The sequence below is a fragment of the Podarcis vaucheri genome, assembly GCF_965113315.1.
Source record: "Podarcis vaucheri genome assembly, chromosome: 5".
In the NCBI taxonomy this organism is placed as follows: domain Eukaryota; kingdom Metazoa; phylum Chordata; class Lepidosauria; order Squamata; family Lacertidae; genus Podarcis; species Podarcis vaucheri.
The window spans coordinates 101,234,436-101,242,210 of record NC_138763.1 but is presented as its reverse complement, the minus strand read 5'-3'; the positions used below and the strand labels follow the sequence as shown (position 1 = coordinate 101,242,210).

At 45.6% G+C, this 7,775-nt stretch overlaps 1 protein-coding gene across 3 annotated transcripts in view; it reads left to right on the top strand.

Moving 5' to 3' along the window:
* The first annotated feature begins 4,167 nt into the window (after positions 1 to 4,167).
* The window catches only part of LOC309532667 (lactosylceramide 4-alpha-galactosyltransferase-like), a 53,571-nt gene continuing 49,963 nt past the window's right edge, over positions 4,168 to 7,775 (top strand). The window contains exons 1-2 of one of the 3 annotated variants that reach the window (XM_082223275.1): positions 4,238 to 4,305; positions 4,444 to 4,648. The gene's annotated coding sequence lies outside the window, so the exon portion shown is untranslated. The other 2 variants (XM_082223276.1, XM_082223274.1) reach the window with 2 other exon arrangements.

The following is a 7,775-nucleotide window of genomic DNA, read 5'->3' as shown; positions in this document are numbered from 1 at the left end:
TTGAGAATGAGACAGGTGTCCCAGGGGTGGATATTGAGAATAGCAGGTAAACACCCACCATTGCAGCACCTGAAGGGCCTGAGTGAAAGTGAGGAGCCATTCTTATGAACCATGCTTTTGACAGGGAACAAATTGGCCCATTGGTTCGCCCCATAGCCTCCCTTCCTAGGTTCTCTGAGATTTCTGGGTATATACAGGGTGGGAGGATGAGGAGCAAGACTTGTTCATCACAGGGAAGCCACTGCAGTCCTCAGAATTCAGCTGAGGATCTTCTGCAGCAACTCTCCTTAGAACAAGGGCATGTGTGCTTACCTTGTTCGGTGGCGGGGAGTGTTTGTGGAGAGCTCTTGGTGGAGTTGCAGCAGTTTACAACAGGCTTACTGACCAGCAATCTAGGAAGAGAGGAGGCTATTCTAGGGTGTGGGAGGAGGACTGTGAAGTAAACGGAAAGAGTTCCAAGAGTCATGGATGGTGCCCAACCCCCTGTAGCTTGACATCCTGTTAGTAGGGACTGGTGTAGGGATCACTAACCCACAGTAGGATTGCCCAAGCAAAGGGTAGCTTTGGTAGGCAGACTTTGATGTCATAGCTAGAGTAATGTAATTATTGGTATGAATAATATGTAATTATTTGTATGGTTTAAGCAGATTTTATATATGTATATAGTTGTAAATATTTAATTTGTATTATTCCCCCCCTATATTTTTAGTGTTTATGATCAGGAATCAGGACTAAAGGCGAAGTTTAAATAAATAGAGAATAATCTGGGTTAAAGACTGCTCTTGCTGCCCTTGTTTTCAGGGCAGAGAAGCTCTAACACAGAATGACTTATTAATCATTCATCTCCTAATGGAGATTGAAAATTGCATGGAGATTGGACATTACATGAAAAGTGAGAATAATTTTGCCTTGAGATGCTGTGGTGGAGCATGGCAGCTCGCTCTGGCTGATACCGTTGTGCATCACTGCAGGTTTGCTTGGGTGGGGAGGAGGTAACTGAGGAAGGACTATTCTCCCTTATCTTTCTTTTATTACCTCTTAACTGAGAATCTGAGGTCACGGTCTGTTTTATTGTTTTGCGTGTGTTGCAGTTAAACTTTATTCTTAAATGTATCTTTGAATCCTGTGTTTGGAATACTCTGCCTGTGCTGAGGTGATCTGGATTTGCTGCAGCTATAAGCTTCAGGAACGTGGTGCAGGCGAAAGGCTTAACCATAGAATCATAGAATCATAGAGTTGGAAGAGACCACAAGGGCCATCGAGTCCAACCCCCTGCCAAGCAGGAAACACCATCAGAGCACTCCTGACATATGGTTGTCAAGCCTCTGCTTAAAGACCTCCAAAGTAGGAGACTCCACCACACTCCTTGGCAGCAAATTCCACTGTCGAACAGCTCTTACTTTCAGGAAGTTCTTCCTAATGTTTAGGTGGAATCTTCTTTCTTGTAGTTTGGATCCATTGCTCCGTGTCCGCTTCTCTGGAGCAGCAGAAAACAACCTTTCTCCCTCCTCTATATGACATCCTTTTATATATTTGAACATGGCTATCATATCACCCCTTAACCTCCTCTTCTCCAGGCTAAACATGCCCAGCTCCCTTAGCCGTTCCTTATAAGGCATCGTTTCCAGGCCTTTGACCATTTTGGTTGCCCTCCTCTGGACACGTTCCAGTTTGTCAGTGTCCTTCTTGAACTGTGGTGCCCAGAACTGGACACAGTACTCCAGGTGAGGTCTGACCAGAGCAGAATACAGTGGCACTATTACTTCCCTTGATCTAGATGCTATACTCCTATTGATGCAGCCCAGAATTGCATTGGCTTTTTTAGCTGCCGCGTCACACTGTTGGCTCATGTCAAGTTTGTGGTCAACCAAGACTCCTAGATCCTTTTCACATGTAATGCTCTCAAGCCAGGTGTCACCCATCCTTCTTGTACTGTGGTGCCCAGAACCCCTCAGTCATTACCTGGGGGCCCTAATCTGGATCTTGACCTCTGTCATGGCTTGAAGAAGAAGAAGAGGAAGAGGAAGAGGAAGAGGAAGAAGACACTCTCAAACATGGGATTCAGTGTCAGGTCTCGTTTGATCCACTGATTCACAGATAAAGGGATGAGGAAGAAATTTGTTTTTGTTTGCAATGTAACTCCCATGGCTGGTTGCCCAGGAATGTACAAAGACAAGGAAAGTTTCTTACCATCTGCTTTTTATTCAATATTTACAGAGAGAGGCTTTGGAACACAGCCTCTTGGATAAGGGTGTTGTCCTGAGTGAATCTCCACCCCCTTTTCCTCCCACTTCCTCATTCGTCGTCATCATCACCTCTTCTACAGGTGCTGCTACGTGCCCTCTGTCTTTGAGCTCTTTGCTCTTCTACTTTTAAAGCTCGCCGGGTTCTGGGAGATGGTGGGTCTGGAATTCTTTCTAGTGACAATGTGTCAGCCAGTTGCTGCTCCAGCTCTGCCTGCTCCTCCTCTGCCATTATTTCCCAATTTTCCCCCTCATCTTCCTCTGAGCTGTGACCTCCCTCAAACCCCTGTTGTAATTCTGCCTTCCTCTTCCTCCTCCCTGGAAGGATCCAGCTGGGGAGGAAGTCTCCACCATTCCTCCTCTGCCCAGTCCCTGACACACTCCTTGCCAGTAGATCCGAGGCCCCCTTCCCACCAGCCATTTGCGCAGGGGGGAGCCCAGCTAGCTGAGGGCACTTGGCAAGCATGAAGCAGGCACACCCATGTCAGTGCACACAGAGTGGCCTCACCTGCTGCTCCTCTCTGTGAGCATTGGTTCCACTGACGCCAGATGAGGAGCACCGGCTGGGCCATGCGTAGCGACGACCCTCGAAAATCCACGCCTGAGGCCATGGCCCCTCTGGCATGCCCTCTGCCTGGAGTACTATGTCCAGTTCTGGGCACCACAGTTCAAGAAGGACACTGACAAACTGGAACGTGTCCAGAGGAGGGCAACCAAAATGGTCAAAGGCCTGGAAACGATGCCTTATGAGGAACGGCTAAGGGAGCTGGGCATGTTCAACCTGGAGAAGAGGAGGTTAAGGGGTGATATGATAGCCATGTTCAAATATATAAAAGGATGTCACATAGAAGAGGGAGAAAGGTTGTTTTCTGCTGCTCCAGAGAAGCGGACACGGAGCAATGGATCCAAACTACAAGAAAGAAGATTCCACCTAAACATTAGGAAGAACTTCCTGACAGTAAGAGCTGTTTGACAGTGGAATTTGCTGCCAAGGAGTGTGGTGGAGTCTCCTGCTTTGGAGGTCTTTAAGCAGAGGCTTGACAACCATATGTCAGGAGTGCTCTGATGGTGTTTCCTGCTTGGCAGGGGGTTGGACTCGATGGCCCTTGTGGTCTCTTCCAACTCTATGATTCTATGATTCTATGGTTCTCTGTGGCTTCACTTCTCGCAGTGAGAGAACCTCCAGAAGGCCCTTGGAGCTGGACCCCCGTGGAGATATTCCTTCAGGTATACAGGGCTGAAGGCGTTTAGGGCTTTAAAGGTGGTCATGAGGTGGTCTTGACCACAACCCCAATTTTCAGTATGAGGAGAATACTGCTCTGCCTTTCAGGGTTGTTGTCAAGATTCCTAAGTATGTGAAGCATTTTAAACCCTTGAAATATGCAACATAAACACTAAGCGGTACTATCAATTACTTGGTGATAAATGGACTGCAATATTAGCCATACTGTGAGAGGTTTGTGCAGAAATTACATTTCTTTCTCAGCACTGTAAGCTCCACACTTCAAAGGCAGAGAAGACCTTTAAAGTAGCTATCTGTGTAAATAGTCCTAATCAGTGCTATTTTTCTAGAAAAAGAGAGGCTGGAGCCCACCACAAACTTCTTCCTTGCTTTCTTAGAATGGCAATGGCACACACCTGAGAGGTGCTGGAGCTGAACTCCAGCTGGAAAAAAGAGCCCTGCTCCTAATTAACCTGTTTACTGTAAACAGATCCAATTAACCTGTTACCTGGCGGGGATTCCTGAGAGCATTAGAGTCATACCCCCTCAAGAATTGATATTTTGCTGCTGGGAGAAGAGGCTTAGTTTCCAAGTTCATCGTTTCTCATGAAGCTTTCTTTGCCTTCAGTGGTGCTCTTAATTTGCAAGGAATTGAGGAAGGAACAGCTGGTGATTTTGTTTGAGTGTCATATTACAATTTCCTAGTAAATGTCTGTAAGCATTGGGAGAGGCCTTAAAGCATTTAATTTTTTTTTGCAGGGACTCGCTCTCAACAAAACCCACTAATCGGTATTTGCTGATGAATTAATCACCTGCTGGACTGATGAGCTGAAAGCATTGGTGAGTAGTGGAAAACTCTCTGTGTTGCTTTCATAGGCACAGGAGATGCTAGCGCAGAGCCTCCCCTACAAAGCGCAGAACAATAACAACTGTGAGCTTAGCGGCCAGCTTGTATCATTTATTTTTTCTGGCAAGCAGGACTTGAGCTGGAAAGAAAAAGAAAGGGAGAGGTGTGGCTAGAAGGGGCTTGGAAATGATGACAACTCCACTATCTGGGAGTGGAGCTTTTTCCTTTTTGGAGAAATGGCAAAGTGGCTACTTAGAGAAACAGTTGCTGTCTGTTCCGAAAGCATCTGGCACCTGCCAGAAGTGCCCATCTCAAGAGAGCCCATCGCTTTGGAAGGTAAGCCTTTATTTTCTGAAGGCGGCTGGCAAGGGTTGCTTTGGTGAGACTTTACTTGAAGGCTTGAAGCTGGAAAAAGCTCACAAAGGAGGAGAGGAGGGGGGCTGCCTAGCTGCTGTGTAGCCTTTGAGATGCCGTCCCTTCTGGGCAGGAGGGTGGGAGTGGGAAGAAGTTGTGGCCTTCAGTGACTTTTCTTGCACTGTGGAAGAGGCACACATCTGCTGGAGAAAGCTCTCTGGAGGGTTAAAAGCTTTGCATGCAAGATCTGAGAACAGTCAGTGAAACTGCGTTTCTTCGTCATGATTGGATGGGGAATAAGAACACAAGGAGTACAAATTTGCGCAACATGCAACTAACTCAAGGGGGGTTACTGCCATGAGATGTGGAGATGTCCTCCCTCTCAGATGATGCTCACATAGGCAGACAAATGCATGGTGCAGGATAGTTAAACACAGCTCCATGTACGGGGGCCGTAAATCTTCCAGGTGGCTGGGGTTCAGCAACAGAGGGACACGATTGTGTTGTGTCCTGCTCGTGAGTGACCAGGCACTTTTGACTGGCTAGCATTGGAAAACAAAAAACTAGACTAGCTGGTCTGAGTAAGCAGGATAACGTTGATGTTCTTATCAGGAGAGGCGAAATGTAGCTGGCCAGGAAACTTGTCATTTACACTCATGTGAGAACAGAAGGTTTATGGCTAGGTCTCCATTTCCCCATTCAGGCCTGGTCTCTGGCTACAGTTCAAACAGGGAGTGCTTCCTCATCAGTATTATTAAACCTTTTGACTGTTTTTGATAGAAAGTACAGAATAAACATAGTAGATAAAGACACATCTGATGATATGCACACAAGGGGTGTCATAAGGGACTAGATTGCCAAGTCAACCTCTTTGCTAGTAAATTATGCAACAAAAGAACCAAAACGTTTTCATTTTGTTTTAAATTTATGAGCATTAAATATGCTATATGTTCGATTGAAAAGTGCCCCAGACTCTATATGTACCTGTAGGTTAGCCATTAATTAGCATGGCTTTGAAAGGTGCTTCAGGATTCTCTTTTGTTTTATTATAACAGATTTACGTGGTTGAGATTCCCCCACTCCTGCTGTTCTGGAACTCATTTGCATAGTTGATCCTGATTAAATATTTAAAGAAAGAAGTTGAAGCATTTAGGGCAGAGGTGAGAGGGAAGATAAGAGTAAAAATTGGGATATGAACTGTGAGAGAGAGCAAGAGAGAGAGCAAGCTGGACTTCTGGACAAACACTTGATGGGCACGTCAAGGGCCTTTAATAGCAAATGTCTGAGTTCCAAGAAGAAGTTGTGCCAGCATTCTCAAGTAAAGTATGTTGGTGGAATTCTTGCGTTCCAGGTCCATGAAGTCATATTGTGCTTTAATCTTTATTTTTTGCTGTGAATCAGGTTCACTCTTCGAATTCATACCACAGCACCGCAAATGAGATTTCCTCCACCTTGACTAATTGGAAGGGAAGAATAAATTGGTTCTTTATCTCAATGCAAAGTACCTGAACTTATTCGTGCAACCTTCACATTAGTTTCTTTACAGCCATCTTAAGTAATTGAAACTGAGTATAGAAAAAAGTGTGGAAAACATGGGACTTTCTCCTTCTCCCTCGTTCTCCCCAATGCTATTATCTCTCTGCTGAAACTTGGAAAGTACCTTTTAATTCTTTGTAATCTGGATGTATTCTCGCCTGGGAAGGGAGACTGGAATGTACTCCTGCCATAGGTCAGCAGCAGAGCACACACATTGCCTGATGCAAATCCCAGACTCAGCTGCTGATATCTCTATTTAAAGGAGGTTCAAGGAGCAGGAACTGGGAAGAGCTTGTGCTAGAGAGTCAATTCCCAGACAGAGGAGACCAGGATGGGCTGACACAGACTATGGGCCTTTCTTCCACACTAACTGTTTAGAGTGATATAGGTGTGTGTGTGTGTGTATGTTGTTGTTTTTTTGCATGCTGCCACATGTCATCGTCCATTATTCAGTTAGTATTCCGGAATAATGTGCTAAAAGAAACCCTCCAATTTTCTTCTAGGTAAAGGTAAAGGGACCCCTGACCATTAGGTCCAGTCGTGGCCGACTCTGGGGTTGTGGCGCTCATCTCGCTTTATTGGCCGAAGGAGCTGGCGTACAGCTTCTGGGTCATGTGGCCAGCAAACCAGAGCAGCGCACGGAAACGCCGTTTACCTTCCCGCCAGAGCGGTACCTATTTATCTACTTGCACTTTGACGTGCTTTTGAACTGCTAGGTTGGCAGGAGCAGGGACCGAGCAACGGGAGCTCACCCCATCACGGGGATTCGAACTGCCGACCTTCTGATCGGCAAGCCCTAGGCTCTGTGGTTTAACCCACAGTGTCATCCGCATCTTCTACTACTGCCCCCCCAATCAATTGAAAGATTCAAAATGGATTCTCAATATTTTCCTTTGCACGGCACAAGTATCACCCCAATTTCTGCATGGAGCAGCTGCGGGCTGTTTGGGAGGTGTCTGTTCTGCAGCACTTCCATTGACTGGTGCCAGCTGTCTAATTGTGATCACAGATCATAGGATAGATATGGGAGTGAAAGGCAATGAGACTGATCAAAAGTCCTGCCCACAGCAGCAGTAATTGCTTTGATAGATGAAATTTCATCACACAACAGCCAGTTTTGCCATGGCTCAGGAAGACACATAGCTCCTCTTCTTATTTTCTATACACCCAAAAGTTTTCAATTACGGTAGCAGTAATTGTGCCCTCGTTGACTACAACACTGTCATTGGGTGGTATAGACACACCCAGTCCAAGATCTGTTGATAAAGTATTCAAATCCATGCATTTTATTTTGGAGGGCAATATGCCTGGAATCTCTGTCATGCAATCTCATAATTAGCTTGGTGTTTTTCACTCAGTTGTAACCTGTTAAAGAAATCTAATACCTAGCAATATTTATAAGAATTTCTACCTTTCTGCTACATTTCTGGAGAGAGTGAGTTGTTCTGGAGTTCTGAGTTGCTTCATCTTTTTATTTATTTATCTCCCTCTCTCCCTGGTCTTTTGTACTTCTTCCACCTTCCTTGTTGCTTAGTGCAGTCAGTCCAACTTGCACTCAACCACTTTTGGTACC